Genomic DNA, 26098 nt, shown 5'->3' on the forward strand with positions numbered 1-26098 from the left:
AGAGAAAGTGAAAAATATTCTAGGGAATATAAACAACAGATGTTCACTACTTCTAAACATTATGATTTCTTGGAGATTATAAAATGTGGTTTGATATTCATAAAATTATGTTGTGGGTCATATGACAATTTTCTGTACTTTATCTGTTGATAAATAAAAAGATGAAAATATTCAAGTTTGTATTGCTATACATTGCCATATCCTAGGGTTCCTTATACTAAACTCTAACTCACACCCAAGCTGTATCTTTAACCCTAACCCTCTGCCAGATTATTTGTGGGAGTGCAGCTATAGGGAAAACATGTCAAGAAGTGGTCCATAAGAGACCAAGTAATTCCAAAATGAATTAGATGACCTTGGCTCTTCATACAATGTGACCTATTTAGACAAAAAATACAGACATTATTAGTTTATGGTACATGCTTTTGGATTTGTTTAGGTCTAAGAAAAAAATGCACACTATATAAATTTTTCCAGAAGTATTGATTAAATTATGTATTATTCACTTTTATCTGTTAATACTTATTTCTCCTTCTGATGAAAACATTTTTCTTTAATTTTAAAAAGGAAGATTCAAAACAAAATAACAACCATATTTTCATCATAAAATTTTGAATGAGTCAGACAAGTTGAAAGCCATTTAATTTCTAGGGCTAGATCATAGAGTCAAGTAATGGTAAGAAAATGGATTGTGAAAATGTTATATCAGGAAAAAATTTTTCCAACACAATGTAAGAGTCAGCAAGAATAGGGATGAAGTGAGGAAAGGAAAACTGACTTGAAAAAAACAAAAAGAGTGAGGTTATTGCTACAAGAATGTAGCATTTTTTATACTTGGTATAACATTTTTAACAGAGTTAATGTAGCAATATACTTAAACTACTTTCCAGTCAGCAATAGGCTGAATTTATGTTCTCAAAAGGTACATCTTCCTCCTGTTTTTATGGATGAGGAAGCTGAGGCAAAGAAAAGTTAAGTGGCTTTATCAAGATTACAAAACATCATTGTGACAAAGTTAGGAATAAAACTTAATTTCCTGAACTTCAGTTTATGATTTACTACACTAGATAATTAATAGCAGGGCATCGTACTTTTCATATTAGCTCTTCTGATCACTATGAAAGATTTATCTCTTAAGTTCAACTGAAACACATTTTACTATGAGACCTTTAATTCTTCTGCCACTGATATAATTAGATGGTGTATCTGTGGTCTAGCCTGGGGGTGACGTGATTACTTTTATTGTTTTTTCCATTTCTTTAAAAACTGGTATCTTTTATCTCCCCCTTTAAAAAACTGTTTTTGTTAAAATATTTCATAGACTCTAGTGTGCTTTGCTGACTGTAACTTAAAAAGAATTGATGAAATTGATAATAGGCGCATATCTTTCTAGACTTTACCTTGTGTGTTTAGTAGTGTGCTAGAATTAATGCCAAGAACAACCATCACGTATATTATTTTTGATAAAATGGAGCATATTACAGTCTTAGCTATTTTATAAATAAAGGTCTATCATATTTTACAACTGAAAGATCATTTATATTAATTGAAACTTTTGAAATCAAAGAGATTAAAGCTGATCAATATAGTGAAACTGAGTTTAATCATTTTGGCTGTCTAATCTTTATTTGGAGTTCGGTACCTAGAGCAAAAGATCTCTCTTATGAGTAATTTCTAATGATAACTCTCCTGGCACAAATTACCTTAAATTATTGTTTAACCTTCCAATATATTGAGTGAGTTATCCAAAATGTATTAATCAAGCAGTGTTTGATTAATGTCATTTAATGTCAAGATGTGATAACTTTGAATTAAAAGCATGATGTTTTTATCTTAAGCAAAAATGTATACATTTTAGACTATATCAATAGCAAGGTTGGGATGTGCCATTTCTAGCCATACTGGCAACAAGGCATTATTCATTTAGATGATTTCCATCAATATAAGCAATAATAATAAGTATTAGTAATGAAAGTAGTTAATACTATTTGTTCTGTGCCAGGATCTGTTCTAAGTTCTTATTTATAATGACTCATCCAATCCACGTAACCTCAATTTACTCACCCTTTAAAAAACTTTTCAAGTACTTGCTAAAAAGTACCTGATTTCCTTCTAGATTTTGTAAATTGAACTTAAAAATATTCATTTTTTCATTATCCACTTCATATGATGCTTTGAACTTAAAAAATAACAGATATCCATTTCTGAAAATGTGGTTGAATAGGTACCCCCCTTCCGTGCTTTGAAACACCTAGAAATGCTGGATAAAATAGAATAGATAGGCCTTTTAAATGATTAGATGAGCTTGCAAGAGAGTTTTTAAAAAATCTCAGGGGCCTATATGGGAAAAGAATCTTAAAAAGAGTGGATATATGTATATGTATAACAGATTCATTTTGCTGTACACCTGAAACTAACACAACATTTTAAATCAACTATACCCCAATAAAAATTTTTTTTAAAATATCACACACACACACACACACACACACACACACACACACACACACACAATCTCAGGGGTCAAAAGGAAAGAAGGAACTTTTAACTAGAGCAGTTAAAAGAACCTGACTCCGAGGCCACCATGGGGTCGGGGGGTGGGTCGGGAGCAGATGAGCGTCGGGATTGTAATTATCAGCAACCAAGTGCTTTGGTTTTTATTAGTTACATGGCGAGTTGAGACTAGGACTTGGACCCTCAAAGGGTAGGCAGTTGGAACTGAAGTTCCCATATAAACCAAGGATTCTAAATGGGCTGCCATGAAAAGGAAAAGGAAAACAAATATAACCGCTGACACAAGAAGACAAGGCAGTTTGCCTGTCCTGGCATTAGCTCTTCATTTATTTAAAACAAGGCTATTAATCCATAGCCTTGTGTGTTTGGGCATTTGAATTTACACCACTTGTCTGGCCTGAAAGCCCTTAAGTCAAAAAATTTACATAAAAATGGTACCAGGCTGGTACTATCCAAGAGCAGTGTAAAGCAAAACATCTAGAGGAATAGAACCTCAACACATACTGCATAATATTCCCATGGATGAAACCCCACTGAGGGTTGCAGGAAGAAAAAGAACATGATTGGCCACAAAAAAGTGTCTGAGGACAAAATACAAAGTAGACTAGGACCCTTGTTTTATAAGATTTAAACATTCTTTTGGTGGCGAGACACAACACACTGAGTTGAGATAAAAGGAAAGGCAGAACTCTGTTACTTACAGATCCAACTGAGAGAAGGCTGCCAGGCAGGGGCACACAGGGGATTGTACCCAGGGATGGGGCAGCAGCAAGCTCCAGCTGTAGGGAGTAGCTGATGTACGACAAGTGGAGTGGGGTTAGCTGGATTTTGAGGGATCCCTGCCGATTGGCTAATTTGAATAATTTCACGGACTCAGGGACATAGGAGCTGTCCCTAGTGCTTGGTGCCTGCCTTCCAGGGTGAGAGCCAAATAAGGGAAGTGGTTGAGGTACATTAATCGACTGCTTGAGAAGGGGAACTGACTGACCTCCATCCGGGACCTCAAGTGGGCCTGGGACAAGACAGCATTAAAAAAAAAAACCCTATATTACACCCCTAAGAATGTCAGGTACTAGAGTCCATAGATACAGGCTATAAATTAGCTCTGCTTAAGATGATGAGTGATATTTTAAAAACCTAAACGAATGCTGCCATTTTTGGTGCTGTGTGAAAGCGTACATCTTAAGAAGAGTGCTTGGTCAGCAGTACTCCTTACCCCAGACCTATGTGCCTTTTGATTCGATTGAATTTTCTGGCCTTGATTTTGGTGTTACTGTGTTGCCTGATATAGTTCATCAGCAAGACCTAGCCTTGAATTTCTTGTTGCTTTTGATAGCTTTGGATTTCTCAGTGCTTCGAATGTGTTCATTATGATAGTCCTACCGGTGCAATCCCATGGACTGCTTGCCTCTTAGAATGGTTCAGTATTCCTGTCACCGGTCAACCTCCTTGCCTGACCCAGGTGTTAGAGCTGTACTGCTTCTAGGCTTGCAGACCACTAACTGAACTCATACCTACCTCCTTGTTAGAGAACAGTTACTTTTCCTTTGACTGCTAGCTATATGGAGGCACTGTGCAAAATGATTTATGGGCATTATTATCTACATTTTACAAAGGAGGAAACTCAAAGTACATTGTGGGCATGAATTTAAAATTTTCAATATAAATCATCATCATCATTTCTAATGAAGTTCCATTCTTTTATTTGCACTCTACTGCTTCCGATTCTCTTACACTCATTCCAACAAACTCAATTGTGAGAATGGAAGAGCTGTCCAATAAATACTCTTTGATAGAATGATTAGTTAAGCTAATTAGAGAAATGGGCAAACGTCTGGAACTGTGCTGTCCAATACAGGAGACATTAGCAACATGTGCCTAGTGAGCACTTGAAATGTGACTAGACTGGATTGAAATGTGCTTCAAGTGTAAAATATAGACCAGGTTTCAAAGACTTTATATAGCAAAATAATGCAAAATATCTCATTTGTAATATTTTATATTGAAGTGATATTTGGTAAAATAAAATACATTGCTAAATTAATTTTACCTGTTTCTTTTCAATTTTTTAAATGTAGCTACTAGAAAATTTTTAAATTTTATATGTGACTTGCATTATATTTCTATTCAGACAGTGCTGCTCTAGAAAGTGACTATGATCTCAGTCTTGAAGAGTGTAAGGGAAAGACACAGGACCCAGAACCTTGGGTGTAGCTCGATTGGTGGTTCTGTCATGCCTGGGCTAGAAGACCTTGTCCACATCCCCTGACTTCATTAGGTGTTGTCTTAATGTTGAGACTGTAAATACCCACTCGCAGTACTATGGTGAGGAGTAAATTAGCTTGTGCATGTGAAAGCATGCTATAGAGAAATGTACAAATGGAAGTGTCCTCTGTCATGGTTTGGTCTGATATGTGAATCTTTACCTTGGTTTGTTATTAATTAATGGAGTGTTAATATTTATAATCTTAACCAGGTCTCTCAAAGGACACTGATTATCATCAATACAAATCATTGATTAATATTGATTGTTCACTAAGTAATTTTTTATATGTGTGAAGACATCTCAAAATATCTTATTTCTATGCAGTCTATTAACAAGTGAAGTCCAATGTCTAGAAGTGGTATAAATAATGAATGTATGCATTTCTGCATTTGATCTGATTATATATACATGTATATATATTTATATGCAAATATTATATGTGTATGTATGTATATATATAACTTTTTAGCATCACTTCTTTTTTACAAAACTGGTTCCTTCGTGGGTCATCTTTCAAAAACCCGTTTGAGTATGATTCCACTTATATGAAGTACCTAAAATAAGTAAATTCATAGAGACAGAAAGTAGAATGGTGGTTACAATGTCTGGGAGAGGGAGGAACGGGGAGTTATTGTTTAAGGGCATGGAGGTTCAGCTTGGGATGATGAAAAAGTTATGGAAATGGATAGCAGTGGTGGTTGCACAACATTATGAATGTACTAAATGTCACTAAATTGTTTACTTAAAATGATTAAAATAATAAATTTTATGTCATGTATAGTTTACCGCAAAAGAAGTCCATTTTGACATAAATGACTATCCTTAACAGTTTGGAGTATATTATATTTTATTTTATTTTATTTTTTTATAGTTGACTTTAGGGTTCACTCTTGGTGTTGCACATTCTGTGGGTTTGGACAAAGGTATAATGACAGATATCTATCATTATATCATAGAGAGTATTTTCACTGCCCTAAAAATACTCTGTGCTTCATCTGTTCCTCCTTCCACCCAACCCTTGGCAACCACTGGTCTTTTTATTGTCTTTATAGTTTTGCCTGTTCTGGAATGTCATATAGTTGGAACTGTACAGTATGTAGCCTTTTCAGACTGGCTTCTTTCACTTAGTAAAATGCATTTAAGTTTCCTCCATGTCTTTTCATGGTTGATAAGCTCATTTCTTTTTAGTGCTGGATAATATTCCATTGTCTGGATGTAACACAGTTTATTTATCCATTCACCTACTGAAGGACATCTTGGCTGCTTTGGAGTATATTTTAAACTTAGCAAATCAAAGATTTTTGTAAAAAGAGCATCCTTTCCCTACTTCATGTTGGCTCTCCTGTTTGACAGGCATTGATTTTTCCATAAAACTTATGAAACTCTAGTCATTATGTTGGCACTTAATATTAACTGCTTTTAGTTTTGATGTCAGCAAAATTAACTGAGAACTCAACATTGGACCTATTTCAATATGGAAGCGCTGGTATGGAAACGTTAGTAGGACAAGCTTAAGGAAACCTCTGTTTCCCAACATTCTCCATCATCTCCATCTCATTAAATCTGAGATTGAAAATGAACTCTAGGATCATGCATCCCTGGTGAGGATAGATGACTGCATACCTAAAAGTAAAACTGTTAGGCGTAAAATGTAACATAATAGGATCTAGAATCTTGATGAAATATTCCAACATATTTTATGGTAATTAAGTCTTTGAGCACCATGAGTAAAGATGACTATAACCTCAATGCTAAATTGCATGTAGTACCTCACTTCATGCAAACTCTTTAAAATATGAAGACTAAACTTGGTATATAATGTCAACACTAAAACTTGTTTAAAACTTATGTGATATTGGGCAAGATAAATGGTTCAGTAAATTAATTAGATATTTTAGTGTGATGATACCTATATCTTCATACACACATATGTGTATATATATGGTTTTTTTCTCTTAGAGAATTTTCAAACCTATTTTGTACATGGCTCCTATATTCTTAATTTTATTGTTGCTACTTAGTGGCAAGAAATTTATTACTTGGTATAAATAAAGCCAAGTTGATTTGTTTAAGCAGTAGGTTACTACTGGACTTAATGATATTACATCATTCCACTATTAGTTTGAATAAATTCCTATTATCTTATTTTTCAAAATGAACAATAACACATAGAGTCTGCAGTTGAATCATTGCAAAAGCAGTATGATCATGCTGCTACTTCACTACGGGATTTTTTGTTAACAAACTGAACTCTGTCAGCTTAATGTATTCAGGACTAAGGAAAAAATGAAAACCACAAGCCAATTTCCTATCATACTCACTTTGTGTATTCTTTTTTTTTAAAAATAGATTTATTTTATTTTTGGCTGCATTGGGTCTTCGTTGCTGCACGTGGGCTTTCTCTAGTTGCGGCGAGCAGGGGCTACTCTTCATTGTGGTGCGCAGGCTTCTCATTGTGGTGGCTTCTCTTGTTGTGGAGCACGGGCTCTAGGCGCTTGGGCTTCAGTAGTTGTGGCTCGTGGGCTCTAGAGCACAGGCTCAGTAGTTGTGGCGCATGGGCTTAGTTGCTCTTCGGCACGTGGGATCCTCCCAGACCAGGGCTCGAACCCCATGTCCCCTGCATTGGCAGGCCGATTCTTAACCACTGTGCCACCAGAGAAGCCCCTAACTTTGTGTATTATTTTTAATGGAGTCCCAGGTTTATATTTCTTCTTTCCTAGATATTAAATTAAGAAGGACAGTAAGAACTTGTGAAGAACTGTGGGAAAAAAGCACGCTAATGATTACAGATGGAGAAAAAAGAAAAGATTAAATAGACTGAGACTATTACTTATTACTATTGTTTGGATTTTTAAAAACCTATGATGTGATATAATAAGATGTTAAGAATTGGGAGAATTCAGAATAATAGAGCAACTTGCATTTACAGCATTAAAAATATAAGTAATAGGTTTCATCATGATTTAGAAATTTTTTAAACAATTGTCTACTGTGTACATGGCAGTATGTTTACTTTCTCTAGATTTCATCTTCATCTTCATCTCAAGTAAGGAGATTAAATTTATAGCTCTGTGAGGTTAACATTTGACATTGGTTCCTGAAAAACTCATTGCTCAATACTGGGAGAGATTGCTGGTGCTGTCCTCTTTGCAGGTTTCTAAAATACGATAGATCCCCACCTCAGATAGGTTTAGGCATAGACAAGCTGGCAGAAGGTCACTGAGAGTCTAGTGATTTTGCATTATGTTCATTTTTATTACTCATATTTTTCAAAGATATTTTATAGTTTAAAAATCAGGAAGCAATTAAGAAAATCAAGACATTAGGTTTTGATATGACAGTTTAATAATTACATAATAAGATTTTTAAATGACGCATGTTATTTTCAAAAAGTTTTGACCATTTGAAAGCGCTTTTCTTATTTTTGTACTGTGAAAAGGTCCACTAAGTATGTTCTAGGGTTTTCACTGGTCTTTCCTGTAGTGTTGAAGGCTCTTTCTTGATGATGAGATCAAAAGGTAACTCTTAATTTGCAATCGATGTGGATGTTGTGTAATACATATTTAGAAGAATTTTTAAAACTGTCTTTGAGAAAACTGCATGGAAATGGAGTTGGTTTAATTCATGTCAAGACATATGACTTTTACATCATAAGAGGATTTAATGTTTTCACTTCTTAAAATGCTTGACCAAAGCTTTTAGTCATTATGTTAGCATCTGTTGTTCCATCTGGAGGACTTAAAAAATCCAGTGAATTGTAAATGGACAGTTCAACATGAATATGCAAATTAAAGCCATGTTATGAATTCTGCGTAAGATGTAGAGTAGTAGCTTACTCTATGCCTTAACGAGAAGATCTTCCAATATATTTCTTAATCATCTGCTGGGTTTAGCATTGAGTTTCACTCCAATATATCAACCAGGACCTCCTGGAATATAAACAGCATCCAAGATTTATTATGAATATTATAGACTTTGTTTCAAATGATGCAGTGCAGTGTGTTTACCAGGGAAATTTTTACAAGTGCAAATTAACATTTAAGAGGTATTTTAAATATAAAAGTATTGTCTGTAGTCACTGCTTTGTTCCGGTGTCAACAAAAGAAACTTTGGAACTTTTAATGAGCACTTACTGCTAATGTTCCATTAGATAACTATCCTCTGTTTACATACTACTGTCTTTTGAAGAGCACATTTGCTTTTTCACTAAACCTTGAAACATACTCTAAACACAAATATAAACGCTATTTCTCTCCCATGCCTAATTCTCTAAGTCTTTTCTTTAAGTCTTGTAATTTCTAATCTTTGTTTAGAATTTCTGGTTTTCAGTACTTCAGTTATGATCACAAAGCACATGCTGAGCTTTTTTTAAAATTGAGGTTTGCTCTGTCAAAGGATGAAAGAAAGACACTGAAACATATGTCGTCTTTTTTAAAAGTAAAAATACATTTTAAACTTTTAAGGGAAATTATGGCTTCTAGATGTCATGAACATGTCATGTTTCTTCTATGCATCAACTTTTATGAATACCTGATTAAAAATAAAACTGGAAGGCAGAATGTATCTAATTAGATATTGTTGCTATGGTATTATTGAGCTAGTTAATGATACAACCCTTTCGAAATAATGAAGTTGTTAAAGTTGTCAACACCAAACAGGGAGGAAGGGAGTGAAGTAGCAGAGATGTGAAAAATATCACATAATATTAAAACAATATGTTATGGGGGCAGCAAAAAGGTCCTAAGCTATTTACTATTCACTGATTGGTTATGACATTGCTAAAATTAGATTAAAGCAAAAAAGCTGAGTACCAATATAATGAAATAGTTTTGTTGATGTTTTCCATTTGGGGTATATAATCAGATCATTTTATGTTGATCTAATTTCTCTTTGAGGTAAATAAACTCAATAGTGTTGACCTGCCTTTTCATGTGTTGTTTTTTTCATTCAACAAAATCATTTGATAAACATTTTGTAAGAAATAGAATTACACTAAACAATTGTATACTTGCGCAAGCTACTTATATAGTTGTATAAATGAATGTGCTCTATAGTTATAGGATCTGCCTTTATTGTTTTAGGTGAAGTTAAGTTATGTGTACTTTCAGGACTGGTGCTATGCAAAGTGTAGATTGGAAATAACATAGCAAAGTGGTTCTTTACTTTGATGATAGATCCTCACTGTTCTTGGTGGCAGACAACAAAGGACTGAAACACAGGTAAGAGAATGCGTTTGAAGAAGAGGTAATGGATTTGAGATATATGTAGGAGGTAGGACAAAAGAATTAGATGATTAATTACATGTGAACGTTGATGGAGTGGGGGCTGAATTCTTGTTTGGAAGATTTGAATTTTGAGAGATTTAAAGATGAGCCTGTTTGAAGAAGAGTGTATTCGTTAAAATGCTTTTTGCTTCTGTTTTTGTTTTTGTTTTCTTTGACTGCAGGTAACTAATGACTTAAATAACAAAGACATATGTTGCATTTTCTGACAAGAATTTAGAAGTAGACAGGCCCAGGGTTGGTTATTCAGCACCTGAAATGACACTATGAAGGACACTTTTTCTTTTGTCTTTCCTCTCTGACATTGTCAGCAAGTGACTTGACCTCTTAGGCTAGCTTCCCAAAATGGCATCATGTGAAAGCACTAGTGTCTACAGAAAAAAAAGATTGTCCCGTGTTGTGTTCTCTGAATAAGAGCAAGGACAACTTTCCCAGAAGCTCCAAAAGCAAATTTTTGCCCACATCCCATTGTCCAAAATTGCCCATGAATAAACTGATCGCTAGAAAGGGGGCCAAGACCACTCTATGTAGGACTGGCTTAGGCCATTCAGGATTCAACCCTGGGACTTAGAAGGGTCTCAGCTTCCCCATGAAGCACATGAGAACCTGGAGTAGAGTGAACAATATCAGTGTATCAAGGATAGTAAGGAAGCAGGAATGGGGAATGGGTTTGGGAGAGGCAACTAGATTGTATACCCAGGAAGTGGCAGTTAAGGTTTGGTAATGTCTACAGGATATCTGTAGGAGGGTCTAGGAGACCGTTGGAAATATGGGCCTGGAAGATGTTAAATATTTGGGATCTGCACACATACGGTACTTGAATGGGATTATCCAGGGACAATATATAGAGTAAGATGTGAAGTGTACAAAGGGCAAAATACTGTAAGGCTAACAGAGATGTTAAGAGAAGGTGATTTTCCAGAGAGAGAGAATAAGAACCAGAGATACTATGTGTGTGTGTGTGTCTGTGTCTGTGTGTGTGTGTGTGTGTGTGTGTGTGTGAGAGAGAGAGAGAGAGAGAGAGAGAGAAATACAATTAAATTCTAAAATACAAATTTGTTATTGGCAGAATTTTCCTACCTCAGAGAACTTCAAGTTAGCCCCTACATTTCTGATCAGTAAGAATCCTCTTAACACTTACAAGTTGTTTGTTTGTTTGTTTGTTTGTTTTTCCCTTTAGTTTAGAAACATATGTAATGACATATTTTTCTTATCATTCAAATAATCTCTAGTCACTGATTCCAGTTAAATTTACTCTGAGAATGCGTTTTTGATTTGTGCTACTTTTTTCTGGTTATGACATCTAGAATCCTAGAGCATAATGACAGAGTGTTTTAACAATGCCCCACGAATAGTAGGTAAGTCTTCCATGTGACTGCAGCTGTTGGAGTCATAGTTATCAATACAGGTGAAGCCCCACAATGTAAGCATACCAAGTGTACCCTCCATAGGAGTCTAAGATATGTTTTCATTTGTGTTTCTGCACTTTGCCAAATAAGTTCCTAAGTGGGTCGGTATGGCAGAGCAGACTTCCATAGTATAGAGCTGTTTGTTGCTGGGAAGCAGCTTCTCACCCAGGAATTATATCTCCTAGCCCCTATTGCTTCTACGTAGTTGACTAGTTCTCACCAGTGAATGCAAAGGAAAGGAGGAGGGGTCACTTCTGAGCCAGAATAGTGAGGCAATGAGTATCCTTTCTTCCTGCCTTTCCTCCCTTATCAATTGCTGGATGTAGAGAATCCCAAGGCCCCATGGGAGGGAAGGAGCCAGGTCTCTAAATCACATCATGGGGGAAAGCTGATCCCTGACCAGAAAGACTGTCATTGCATGCTTTTGTGAGTGAGAAATGAGCATCAATTAAGTTAAATCAGTGCAATTATGAAGTTTACTCTTACGGCAGTTAGGCTTACCTAGCCTTACTGCAAGTAGCACAGTTAAGCAAGTTTTGCTAATACAGAGTCATCTGAGTAAAGAGATATTTATTGTCAAGTCACAAAAGGACTCAAAGGGAAACTTCTAAACTACGCACCTCCCACTTTCCTGTCTGACTGCCTCTGTCTACACTGTTCCTCCATCTGCTGTGCACCCCACCAGATCTCTGCCTGTTCAAAGTCTACCTGTCTTTCAAAGGCCAGCTCACAAATGCATACCTCCAGTCAGCCAATGCTTGCCTCCTAGATCAGGATGGTCCCGTCTTCCCTAGAGGTCAGATTGCTTCCTGACACTTTGTTTCCTATGTGTTGGTTTGGTTGTTTGAATATATTGACACTCTTTCACAATGGCCTCTGAGTTACTTGAAGTAAGACTTTGACTCGTTTATTTTGGTTTTATCAGTAATTCTGCATTATTTAACACAGAGTAGAAGATGATTAATAAGGACTTTTCGAATTATTGAATAAACAAAAGCTGAATTAGGTTTGTGTTTAAGGAGTATATTCCATTGTAAATAACTCAGCTAAATGTGCTTTTAGTCTTAATTGTAAACCCCTTATATAAGTAATGATTTCAGGGCTTTCAGCTTATTCACAAAATAATTTAAAATGTAACTCTTTTGTTAGAAAATCAGTGTACATTCATTATTCTCAAATTAATATGTAATAATCCTAATGAGCTATAACAGCTGTTATTTTTTCACAATAATTCTAATGATATGATTTTCTTTTAAATTCAGCACAAAATATTTTCTTCATATAGGGTCAACCGAAGTGTTTTTAAAAAGCTTGCATAGTCTGGCAATTCATTCATAAAACACATAGCAAAATATTTTAAAGTTAGAATCTACAAAAAAGTACTATAATGTGAAAAATAAGTAAGAATACCAAGGCAGCTTAGAAGACTAATGCTAACAGAAGACACACACAGAAAAACGAAGAGAACTATAGAATGAATGAATAAATAAATAAATAAGAGAAGGGGGGCAGAAGGGAAGGAGACAAAGTGAAAGGGAAAAACTCCCTGGTCTTCTTGAGGAGGGTGTGTGTCCTAAGTATTAATCTGAGAGAGGAGGTGGCTGGCAGGGAGGCAGTTGTCATTACGCTGTCCCTTTGCAGTATTATCTATAACAGCACAATGCTAGAAACAACTCACATGTCCAAAAAATGATAAGGAGAGGATTTTCTAAATTATGTGAGGTAGTACCGTATAGTGGAAAGAGTCTGGGTCAGAGTGAGGTGACGTCAGTTATGATCCTGTTTCCAACACTAGGGAACTCTGTGGTTCCTTCCAGAGCTAAAACTTTCTAATGCAATAAAATGTTTAAAAGTTTACACTATTCTGATTTTAGCAAGTTTCCTGAATGGTGTATCTCTTCATAGTATCGGGGAGGGCAGTAAGCTATTCTTCAAAGAGCAAAATCTCCAAAAGCCAATAAACCAACATTCATTCCTTCAAGAAATGTTTAATTAAATGCCTGGGTTCCAATCTAAATCAGGATTTTTTTTTTCCCCAAAATAATTCCATGGGCAAGTTAACTTTTGGAGTTAATTTTTTTGGTCTACATAAAATTGTGATGAGAGTTAAATTATATTTAGACACCCAGTACAGTACATCGCATGCAATAGACTTTCAATAAAAGCTTGTTTCCATCGTCTGGTGTATAAAACAACAAAAAAACACAAACTAAAAGCAACAGTAGGTTAGCTATATGTCTGTTCTGGTCTCAAGGGGTTGCTTGACACCAGAATTTGTCAGAGTCAATTTTCACTACTGTGATACAAACCGTGGTAAAATTATATTTTTAAAAAATGATATGAGAGAAAAAATTAATTAATACTCCCTGGTTAATTTCAGCCGTAATGATTATATAAGTTGGGGTGTTCTCCATTAAATGAGTATCTCTTTAATGCAGATGAGAAGAAAAGAGGATGTTGATGACGATGATAACTAGCTTTTATTGAATGCCTACTATATGCAGCATTCTAAGCACTTTGCATATATTATCTAATTTAAATTGTACCATAGATGACTTAGTAGCTTAAAGTGTCCTGTTTGTTGAATGCATTTTACTGTCTACTTCCATTTGATAGACTCTGTAGATGTACTGAGTCTATTCTTCATTCACTTTACAAAAACTAAGTACTGTGTACTGTGCTAGGCACTGTGATAAATCGAAGAATTATTTAGTCAAAGATCTCCTGAGGTAGTTATCATTGAGCAGAAGAGATAAATTATGCAAAAATCGGATGCAAAATGGGAAGTGCAATATAAGAGAGATGGTCATAAAGGGTGGTGGGAATCTGGAATGGTCATGGAAAATTTCCTGCACAAGTGGAATTTGAAGTCCTTCTTCAAGGAGAGCAAGAATTTGGACATGGGGGTGTCAAACTTAAAAAAAATCTGACTTGATAAGGACTTTATTTGGATGGATTATTGCAAAGAGGGGACTATTGCCATAGGAGGAGGGGACTGTTGCTCTAGGGAGTTCATTCTGAGGATAAGATCTGCCAGCCTCTCAAGGGTTAGGCAAAAAGAGTTTTTCTTTTATAGGGAGCAGAAAACAAGGCTAGAAAGAACAGGGCATGAGGAAGTGGGATGAACAGGAGAGGCATGATGGGACAGAAGATCAGAGAATGTTTTACCCTGAGGCCAGCCTAGTCTGTAGGAGGGCTATTAAGGAAGGGCTGCATGCTCGCTCAGGCTGAGGGTAGGTCAAAGCTTGGGGGCCTGGGAGAAGGAGAGAATCTTAACCAAAATATGTTAACAAGCACTTTGTTCTGGTTAATCAGTGGGGACAACAGTACAGCTGATAATTTATGAGGCAAAGAGTGGGAATTTTGAGGGTCTGTGACTGGCCTTGTTATAGGTGAACAAAGGTGCATCCACGAGTCATATCTAAGTCATATGGGAAAGGGTGGTTTCTTGTAGTAAGCTGTTTCCTGGAACGCAAAAGGAGGGGGGAATTTCTTAACCTTTGCTATTTTCCAGGATCATCGGATTTGGGTAAAGTTCAACATTGTCAGGAGTGTGGGAAGAAAAAAATCAGTGAGGACTTCCTTAGGAAAGAGATGTGTATAGGAAGTGTTTCATTTAGCTAGGATGTAGATATTATGAAGGAGTGCACTAATAAATAATAGTAGTAGCTTTCTGAGTGCCAGGCACTGTTCCTAGTACCTTACATCTGTCAACTCATTTAATTCTCACAACCATCTGATGATACAGGTACAATTATTCTCCCATTTTATAGACAAGGAATTTGAAGCCCCTAGAGGATAAGTAACTTGGTCACACTGCTAGTAAGAAATACAACTGGGACTGTAACTCATAAAGCGCATGTCTCCCAACAGCTAGTCCAACCTCTTTTTATTACATCAGACTATTCCTTTAACCCAGAGAGAGATGGGATGAAACTGCTTGAGCAACAGAGAGGGGACATGCACTGATTTTCCACCTTCCAAAAAATGGACTCCAATGAATACTTATGGGAGAAGTTGTGGTACACAGGAGAAAGAAGAACATAGAAAACCAGAAAGTCCAACTTTGGATATGGTGCACGGGTAATAGCAGCAGCCAGTGGAGCTTGACAAAAGAGAATAATAGTTAACAGGAAAGTTTCTGGATGCAGGGGATGGGAAAAAAAAACTGAGCCGGTCAGGACAGAAGGGCCCACTGGTTTGTCTGGTTTTTGTTTGTGTGGGAATAGAGGTAGGGGTGGAGATCAGGGTCAGCCTTTTTTTTTTTTTTTTCTCACACACACACACTGTATTTTATTTTTACAAGAGATAAATAAACTGACACCAAGCATTGTAAATGGATGACCACAACAAAAGCAACAATGATTGCAATTACCAAACACGAAACACACTCATACTATGTCATAATATTGACATTCAGTCCAGTAATCCTCCACTGTAGCAGCTCCTTTACTTTGCAGTGAAAATTGATTTGTATATTTTTTGCCTCTGAGTTTTTGTGGGATTTTTTTTTTTTATTCAAACAGAAATTCACAAAAATTATAGTCCTCCTCATCAGTTCACTCAGTCCCATGTAATTAATATTTTTTCATCTTGATCTTTTGTTAGTACTTTTAAGAATTCATCAGTTTTCCATTAGAGCTCTGAAAATGCTTATTCATTCAGTTCAGCAGTATAGTCAGTTACCAGAAACCTGTACTTGTCAGAGTCTTTTCCATGAATTCCTTGAAGATGAAACCCTTTTATAGGAACATTTTTGCAAAAGCATCAGAGTACACCCAGAACTGTCTATAAATGACAAAAGTCTTAAAAATGACCACAGTTCAAGATTTGATGAAAGTTCATAATAATGCAATTGACAAGGAAATTTAGTTATTTCAGAGATATACATTTTAAAGTAATAACTAGAATTATGACTTATAACATTATACCAGAACATACAAGATTTTTAGAAATTTCATGTAATGTCTGAAACATTTATATTAACATATTTCCATTCAAATAACCCAAAGAAAGTTTAGTATTAGTTGTTTTTTTTGTTTGTTTTTTATACTGCAGGTTCTTATTAGTCATCAATTTTATACACATCAGTGTATACATGTCAATCCCAATCGCCCAATTCAGCACACCACCATCCCCACCCCACCGTGCTTTTCCCCCCTTGGTGTCCATACGTTTGTTCTCTACGTCTGTGTCTCAACTTCTGTCCTGCAAACCGGTTCATCTGTACCATTTATCTAGGTTCCACATACATGTGTTAATATACGAGATTTGTTTTTCCCTTTGTGACTTAGTTCACTCTGTATGACAGTCTCTAGGTCCATCCACGTCTCAACAAATGACCCAATTTCGTTCCTTTTTATGGCTGAGTAATATTCCATTGTACTTATATACCACATCTTCTTTATCCATTCGTCTGTTGATGGGCATTTAGGTTGCTTCCATGACCTGGCTATTGTAAATAGTGCTGCAATGAACATTGGGGTGCATGTGTCTTTTTGAATTACGCTTTTCTCTGGGTATATGCCCAGTAGTGGGATTGCTGGATCATATGGTAATCTTATTTTTAGTACTTTAAGGAACCTCCATACTGTTCTCCATAGTGGCTGTATCAATTTACATTCCCACCAACAGTGCAAGAGGGTTCCCTTTTCTCCACACCCTCTCCAGCATTTGTTATTTGTAGATTTTCTGATGATGCCCATTCTAACTAGTGTGAGGTGATACCTCATTGTAGTTTTGATTTGCATTTCTCTAATAATTAGTGATGTTGAGCAGCTTTTCATGTGCTTCTTGGCCATCTGTATGTCTTCTTTGGAGAAATGGCTATGTAGGTCTTCTGCCCATTTTTGGATTGGGTTGTTTGTTTTTTCATATTGAGCTGTTTATATATTTTGGAGATTAATCCTTTGTCTGTTGATTCGTTTGCAAATATTTTCTCCCATTCTGACGGTTGTCTTTTCGTCTTGTTTATGGTCTCCGTTGCTGTGCAAAAGCTTTGAAGTTTCATTAGGTCCCATTTGTTTATTTCTGTTTTTATTTCCATTACTCAAGGAGGTGGATCAAAAAAGACCTTGCTGTGATTTATGTCAAAGAGTGTTCTGCCTATGTTTTCCTCTAAGAGTTTTATAGTGTCCAGTCTTACATTTAGGTCTCGAATCCATTTTGAGTTTATTTTTGTGTATGGTGTTAGGGAGTGTTCTCATTTTATTCTTTTACATGTAGCTGTCCAGTTTTCCCAGCACCACTTATTGAAGAGACTGTCTTTTCTCCATTGTATATCCTTGCCTCCTTTGTCATAGATTAGTTGACCATAGGTGCGTGGGTTTATCTCTGGGCTTTCTATCTTGTTCCATTGATCTATGTTTCTGTTTTTGTGCCAGTGCCATATTGTCTTGATGACTGTAGCTTTGTAGTATAGTCTGAAGTCAGGGAGTCTGATTCCTCCAGCTCCGTTTTTTTCCCTCAAGACTGCTTTGGCTATTCGGGGTCTTTTGTGTCTCCATACAAATTTTAAGATGATTTGTTCTAGTTCTGAAAAAAATGCCATTGGTAATTTGATAGGGATTGCATTGAATCTGTAGATTGCTTTGGGTAGTAGAGTCATTTTCACAATATTGATTCTTCCGATCCAAGAACATGGTATATCTCGCCATATCTTGCCATCTGTTGGTATCATCTTTAATTTCTTTCATCAGTGTCTTATAGTTTTCTGCATAGAGGTCTTTTGTCTCCCTAGGTAGGTTTTTTCCTAGGTATTTTATTCTTTTTGTTGCAATGGTAAATGGGAGTGTTTCCTTAATTTCTCTTTCAGATTTTTCATCATTAGTGTATAGGAATGCAAGAGATTTCTGTGCATTAATTTTGTATCCTGCAACTTTACCAGATTCATTGATTAGCTCTAGTAGTTTTCTGGTGGCATCTTTAGGATTCTCTATGTATAGTATCATGTCATCTGCAAACAGTGACAGTTTTACTTCTTCTTTTCCAGTTTGTATTCCTTTTATTTCTTTTTCTTCTCTGATTGCCATGGCTAGGAATTCCAAAACTATGTTGAATAATAGTGGTGAGAGTGGACATCCTTGTCTCGTTCCTGATCTTAGAGGAAATGCTTTCAGTTTTTCTCCATTGAGAATGTTTGCTGTGGGTTTGTCGTATATGGCCTTTATTATGTTGAGGTAGGTTCCTTCTATGCCCACTTTTTGGAGAGTTTTTATCATAAATGGGTGTTGAATTTTGTCAAAAGCTTTTTCTGCATCTACTGAGATGATCATATGGTTTTTATTCTTCAGTTTGTTAATATGGTGTATCACATTGATTGATTTGCGTATATTGAAGAATCCTTGCATCCCTGGGATAAATCCCACTTGATCATGGTGTATGATCCTTTTAATGTGTTGTTGGATTCTGTTTGCTAGTATTTTGTTGAGGATTTTTGCATCTATATTCATCAGTGATATTGGTCTGTAATTTTCTTTTTTTGAAGCGTCTTTGTCTGGTTTTGGTATCAGGGTGATGGTGGCCTCATAGAATGAGTTTGGGAGTGTTCCTTCCTCTGCAATTTTTTGGAAGAGTTTGAGAAGGATGGGTGTTAGCTCTTCTCTAAATGTTTGATAGAATTCACCTGTGAAGCCATCTGGTCCTGGACTTCTGTTTGTTGGAAGATTTTTAATCCCAGTTTCAATTTCATTACTTGTGATTGGTTTGTTAATATTTTCTATTTCTTCCTGGTTCAGTCTTGTAAGGTTATACCTTTCTAAGAATTTGTCCATTTCTTCCCAGTTGTCCATTTTATTGGCATAGAGTTGCTTGTAGTAGTCTCTTAGGATGCTTTTTATTTCTGCAGTGTCTGTTGTAACGTCTTCTTTTTCATTTCTAATTTTATGGATTTGAGTCCTCTCCCTCTTTTTCTTGATGAGTCTGGCTAATGGTTTATCAATTTTGTTTATCTTCTCAAAGAACCAGCTTTTAGTTTTATTGAACTTTGCTATTGTTTTCTTTGTTTCTATTTCATTTATTTCTGCTCTGATCTTTATGATTTCTTTCCTTCTGCTAACTTTGGATTTTGTGTGTTCTTCTTTCTCTAGTTCCTTTAGGTGTAAGGTTAGATTGTTTATTTGAGATGTTTCTTGTTTCTTGAGGTAGGCTTGTATAGCTATAAACTTCCCTCTTAGAACTGCTTTTGCTGCATCCCATAGGTTTTGGATCATCGTGTTTTCATCGTCATTTGTCTCTAGGTATTTTTTGATTTCCTCTTTGATTTCTTCAGTGATCTCTTGGTTGTTTAGTAATGTGTTGTTTAGCCTCCATGTGTTGGTGTTTTTTACATTTTTGTCCCTGTAAATCATTTCTAATCTCATAGCGTTGTGGTCAGAAAAGATGCTTGATATGATTTCAATTTTCTTAAATTTACTGTGGCTTGATTTGTGACCCAAGATGTGATCTATCCTGGAGAGTGTTCCATGCGCACTTGAGAAGAAAGTGTAATCTGCTGTTTTTGGGTGGAATGTCCAATAAATATCAATTAAATCTCTCTGGTCTATTGTGTCATTTAAAGCTTCTGTTTCCTTATTTATTTTCATTTTGGATGATCTGTCCATTGGTGTAAGTGAGGTGTTAAAGTCCCCCACTATTATTGTGTTACTGTCGATTTCCTCTTTTATACCTGCTAGCAGTTGCCTTATGTATTGAGGTGCTCCTATATTGGGTGCATATATATTTATAATTGTTATATCTTCTTCTTGGATTGATCCCTTGATCATTATGTAGTGTCCTTCCATGTCTCTTGTAAATTCTTTATTTTAAAGTCTATTTTATCTGATATGAGTATTGCTACTCCAGCTTTCTTTTGACTTTCATTTGCATGGAATATCTTTTTCCATCCCCTCACTTACAGTCTGTATGTGTCCCTAGATCTGAAGTGGGTCTCTTGTAGACAGCATATAGATGAGTCTTGTTTTTGTATCCATTCAGCAAGCCTGTGTCTTTTGGTTGGAGCACTTAATCCATTCACATTTAAGGCAATTATCGATATGTATGTTCCTATGACCATTTTCTTAATTGTTTTGGGTTTGTTTTTGTAGGTCCTTTTCTTCTCTTGTGTTTCCCACTTAGAGAAGTTCCTTTAGCATTTGTTGTAGAGCTGGTTTGGTGGTGCTGAATTCTCTTAGCTTTTGCTTGTCTGTAGAGCTTTTGATTTCTCCATCGAATCTGAATGAGATCCTTGCCAGGTAGAGTAATCTTGGTTGTAGCTTCTTCCCTTTCATCACTTTAAGTATATCATGCCACTCCCTCCTGGCTTGTAGAGTTTCTGCTGAGAAATCAGCTGTTAATCTTATGGGAGGTCCCTTCTATGTTATTTGTCGTTTTTCCCTTGCTGCTTTCAATAATTTTTCTTTGTCTTTAATTTTTGCCAATTTGATTGTTATGTGTCTCAGCATGTTTCTCCTTGGGTTTATCCTGTATGGGACTCGCTGCGTTTCCTGGACTTGGGTGGCTATTTCCTTTCCCATGTTAGGGAAGTTTTCGACTACAATCTCTTCAAATATTTTCTCCGGTCCTTTCTCTCTCTCTTCTCCTTCTGGGACCCCTATAATGCAAATGTTGTTGCATTTCATGTTGTCCCAGAGGTCTCTTAGGCTGTCTTCATTTCTTTTCATTCTTTTTTCTTTAGTCTGTTCCGCAGCAGTGAATTCCACCATTCTGTCTTCCAGGTCACTTATCCGTTCTTCTGCCTCAGTTATTCTGCTATTGATTCCTTCTAGTGTAGTTTTCATTTCAGTTATCGTATTGTTCATCTCTGTTTGTTCTTTAATTCTTCTAGGTCTTTGTTAAACATTTCTTGCATCTCCTCGATCTTTGCCTCAATTATTTTTCTGAGTTCCTGGATCATCTTCACTATCATTATTCTGAATTCTTTTTCTGGAAGGTTGCCTATCTCCACTTCATTTAGATGTTTTTCTGGGGTTTTATCTTGTTCCTTCATCTGGTACATAGCCCTCTGCCTTTTCATCTTGTCTATCTTTCTGTGAATGTGGTTTTTATTCCACAGGCTGCAGGATTGTAGTTCTTCTTGCTTCTGCTGTCTGCCCTCTGGTGGGTGAGGCTATCTAAGAGGCTTGTGTAAGTTTCCTGATGGGAGGGACTGGTGGTGGGTAGAGCTGACTGTTGCTCTGGTGGGAAGAGCTCAGTAAAACTTTAATCTGCTTGACTGTTGATGTGTGGGGCTGGGTTCCCTCCCTGTTGGTTGTTTTGCCTGAGGCAACCCAACACTGGAGCCTACCTGGGCTCTTTAGTGGGGCTAATGAGAGCCTCTGGGAGGGCTCACGCCAAGGAGTACTTCCCAGAACTTCTGCTGCCAGTGTCCTTGTCCCCACCATGAGCCACAGCCACCGCCCGCCTCTGCAGGAGACCCTCCAACACTAGCAGGTTGGTCTGGCTCAGTCTCCCCTGGGGTCACTGCTCCTTCCCCTGGGTCCCGATGCGCACACTACTTTGTGTGTGCCCTCCAAGAGTGGAGTCTCTGTTTCCTCCAGTCCTGTCAAAGTCCTGCTATCAGTTACCCCTAGGCTTCCTGATTCTCTAGGAATTCCTCCTCCCGTTGCCGGACCCCCAGGTTGGGAAGCGTGACGTGGGGCTCAGAACCTTCATTCCAGTGGGTGGTCTTCTGTGGTATAAGTGTTCTCCGGTCTGTGGGTCACCCACCCAGCAGTTATGGGATTTGATTTTACTCTGATTGAGCCCCTCCTACCGTCTCACTGTGGCTTCTCCTTTGTCTTTGGATGTGGGGTATCTTTTTTGGTGAGTTCCAGTGTCTTCCTGTCGATGATTGTCCAGCAGCTAGTTGTGATTCTGGTGTTTTCGCAAGAGGGAGTCCAGGGTCAGCCTTAACACTGTCATCTTTGTAGGCCCAGGTTTCCAGGCTTTGGCTATGAATGAGATAATGGCAGGTCTTGAGTTATGGGAGGTAGGTGGAAAATGCCTGCTGTTTTAGTTCTTAAGAGTATCTCTAAGCTATACTTAAAGGCATCCCCCAGGTACAGTTTAGCCTTACAGAGTTAAGGACAATTGCTGAATCCAACAGGCATTCATCTCTCCTTCCCTTTACCAGCTACATTTGCTTCTGCCGTTCACAACTACCATTGCTTTTCCTAATGATTACCTTGTGATTCAATACATTCGGTCTAATGAGCCATGAGTTCATGGCACATGGTTGAAAATTTTATTGAAATTATTGTTAACTATTTGACATGTAAAGAATTGAACTAAGTTCATCTAGAAAAAGTAGTTTATATAGAAATGCTATTTGCTCCAACCAACAGCGATTTTATTGGAAATATAATAATAAAAACAATGAACCTTTATTGAACCCATTCTGTGCCTCTGGACCAATGGTAGGCAGTTTCACATCCTTACCTCTTTACATCTTCCCAGGAACCTGTTTGTAGGGGATATGGTTTCTACTTTGTGGACAAACAAATTAAAGGTAACACAACTCAATCACTTTGCCCAAGAGTGTGTACTTAAATCCTTAGAGGCAAGTTTTGAAGCCAGAGCTCCCTGACTTTAAAAAATCTTCTAAACCATTCTATTCTGAATCAATTACTTCCATTTTCAAGGCTAATCAATAACAGCTCTGCTTCCTAGTAGCTGTGTAACCTTGGAGAAATTATTTAAATACTTTTTGACTTAGTTTCTTCATCTGAAAAGTAAGGACAATCATATCTTCATGATAAGATAACTGTGAGGATTAAATTAGTTAATATGTGTAAGGTATTTAAAAGGCATGCATAGCTACCATTTTTATATGTTAGCTATGATGGTTGAAGACAATGATTGAGATGGCAATGAAACCATGCTTCTCCTTTCTTAAAAACTCAAAGTGAATAGCCAAACTCAATATCTCAATGTGACTTTATATGCTCCAAGAACAAGATTGATTATATATGTATATATATACTTTGCTCCCCCCATACTCTTCTAGCAGTTTAATTAAAATAAGATTACAGAGAATTAGGAGCATTAGTTTACTCTTAATTGAATTCACATGTAATTTTTTTTAAAAAACATGCATTGTGAAATCTCTTTTGTGCCTATCTTTAAACTTCTATAAGTTCCTAAAATAAAATTTGTATTTTATCTAAGAGGACAGGATGGCAGCTCTGACAACCGGGTTTTGGAAAACTTAAAAAAATAAAACAAAGGAGGGTTTGAATATCCAACATTATATTGAAGGAGAAGAACAAAGCTGGAGAACTGACACTACGGGACTTCAATACTTAGTATAAAAGTACAGTAATCATGACAGTGTGATATTGGTGAAAGAACAAAGAGATCAATGGAACAGGATAGAGATCCCAGAAATAGATCCAGATAAATATAATCAATTGGTCTTTGACAAAGGAGCAAAGACTATACAATGGAGTAAAGATAGTCTTTTCAACAAATAGTTTTGGAGAAACTGGACATCCACGTGCAAAAAAATGAATCTAGACACCGACCTTATACCATTCACAAAAATTAACTCAAAAAGTATCACAAACATAAATGTGAAATGCAAAGCTGTAAAACTCCTAAAACATAAGAGAAAGTCTAAATACCTTGGATTTGGTGATGACTTTTAGATACAATAGCAAAGGCACAATCCATGAAGGTAAGAATTGATAAGCTGGACTTCATTAAAATTAAAAATTTCTCCTCTGAGAAAGACAACACCAAGAGAATAGGAAAACAAGTTATAGAATGGGAGAAAGTTTTGCTAAAGACATATCTGATAAAGGAATGTAATCTAAAATGTATAAAGAACTCTTAAACGTCAACAATAAGAGAACAAGCAACCTGATTTAAAAATTGGCCAAAGACTTTAACAGACACCTCACCAGAGGAATATACAGATGGCAAGTAAGATATGAAAAGATGCTCCACATTATACGACATCAGGGATATGCAAACAGTGAGATACCACTACACACTTATCAGAATGACCAAAATCCAGAACAAGAACACCAAATGGTGGTGAGAATGTAGAACAATAGGAACTCTCATTCATTGCTAGTGGGAATGCAAAATGGTACAGCCACTTTGGAAGACAATCTGATGGTTCTTACAAAACTAAATACACTCTTACCATACGATGTAGCAATCGTGTTCCTTAATATTTACCCAAAGGAATTTAAAACTTTTGTCCACATAAAACCCTGCCTACGGATCATAATTACCAAAACTTGGAAGTAACCACGATATCTTTCAGTAGGTGAATGGATAAATAAAGTGTGGTACATCCAGACAGTGGAATATTATTTAGTCCATAAAGGAAAGGAGCTGTCAAGCCATGAAAAGACATGGAGGAAACTTAAATTCATATTACTAAATGAATGAAGCCAGTCTGAAAAGACTACATACTGTATGATTCCAACTCTGTGACCTCTGGAAAAGGCAAAACTATGGAGACAGTAAAAATATCAGGAGTGGGGTGGGAGAGGGTGAGATGAATAGGCAGAGCACAGGATTTTTAGGGAAGTGAATATACTCTGTATGATACTATATTATACATTTATCCAAACCCATAGAATGTACAACACCAAGAGTTTACCCTAATGTAAACTGTGGACTGTGGGTGATTATGATGTGTGGATGTAGGTTCATCGGTTGAGACAGATGTCCCACTCTGGTGGGAGATGTTGATTATGGGGGAGGCTGTGCATGTGTGGAGGCAGGGGGGGTATGTGAAGTCTCTGCACCTTCCCTTCAATTTTGCTCTGAACCTAAAACTGCTCTTAAAAAAATAAAAGTCTTTACTAAAAAAAGTAACAAAGAATTTGCTATCATTATTGTGGTATGAAGAATCAGGGTCACTAAAATGTTAATATTTACTCATATTTCCCATTTGTAAGGAACATGGAGATATCAACATTGCCTTGACTTACTTGCTTCTTATGGTGGTTGGGATTCATGGTGTCTGAGCTGAGCCTGAGTTTTCCTGTCTGAAATATATGTGTTGATAGGTGTGAACTGTGATCAGAGATCAAACAGGTCAAAAAAGAAGTAACAGAGGAAGGACTAAGGTACAAAACCAAGGTTCTGTCTGTCACTGTTAAGTGTAGGGAGCCCAGAGGCAATGACTGAGGGCAGGGGCAACCAGCCAGGAATTCATATCTAGATTGAAGTAAAAGTTACTTTAAAGCTTGCAAGGTTGGGGTGAGTCTGGTTGTTGGTGGAAATGCTCAGTTGCCTCAGCAAAGGCTCTAAACAGGCCTTGGAGTTTGTGACAACTTTATACTCTGGTAAGTATATGGCTTGTAGATAAATCAGGTATAGTTTAAAGGCTTGCAACAGGGATTGCATAGGATATTGTGAAAATTATATTGAAACTGGTCTTAAATACTTTAAATATAAAAGACTAAACTAACTTCATCTAGAAGTTCCACTGTGTCCTCTATATAGCTGTGACTTTTGTCTGTTGCTGCCTTGAAGTTGAGGAGAAAAGATGAAACAGTGGCCTTTTTCTCCAGTTCATACTAAATGATCACACAAATGACTACTGATATTTGTTTTGTTGGAAAAAAAAAATGTCTTTCCATTCTAGAACACAAGATGAGTGAAAACAATTTAAGACTGTTTAAGGACTC

At 36.6% G+C, this 26098-nt stretch overlaps 1 protein-coding gene across 1 annotated transcript in view; it reads left to right on the forward strand.

Moving 5' to 3' along the window:
• IL1RAPL1 (interleukin 1 receptor accessory protein like 1) overlaps positions 1-26098 on the forward strand; it is a 660460-nt gene that overhangs the window by 105307 nt on the left and 529055 nt on the right. The gene's annotated exons all lie outside the window — the stretch shown is intronic.

This window comes from Balaenoptera borealis (assembly GCF_965194805.1).
Source record: "Balaenoptera borealis genome assembly, chromosome: X".
NCBI lineage: Eukaryota > Metazoa > Chordata > Mammalia > Artiodactyla > Balaenopteridae > Balaenoptera > Balaenoptera borealis.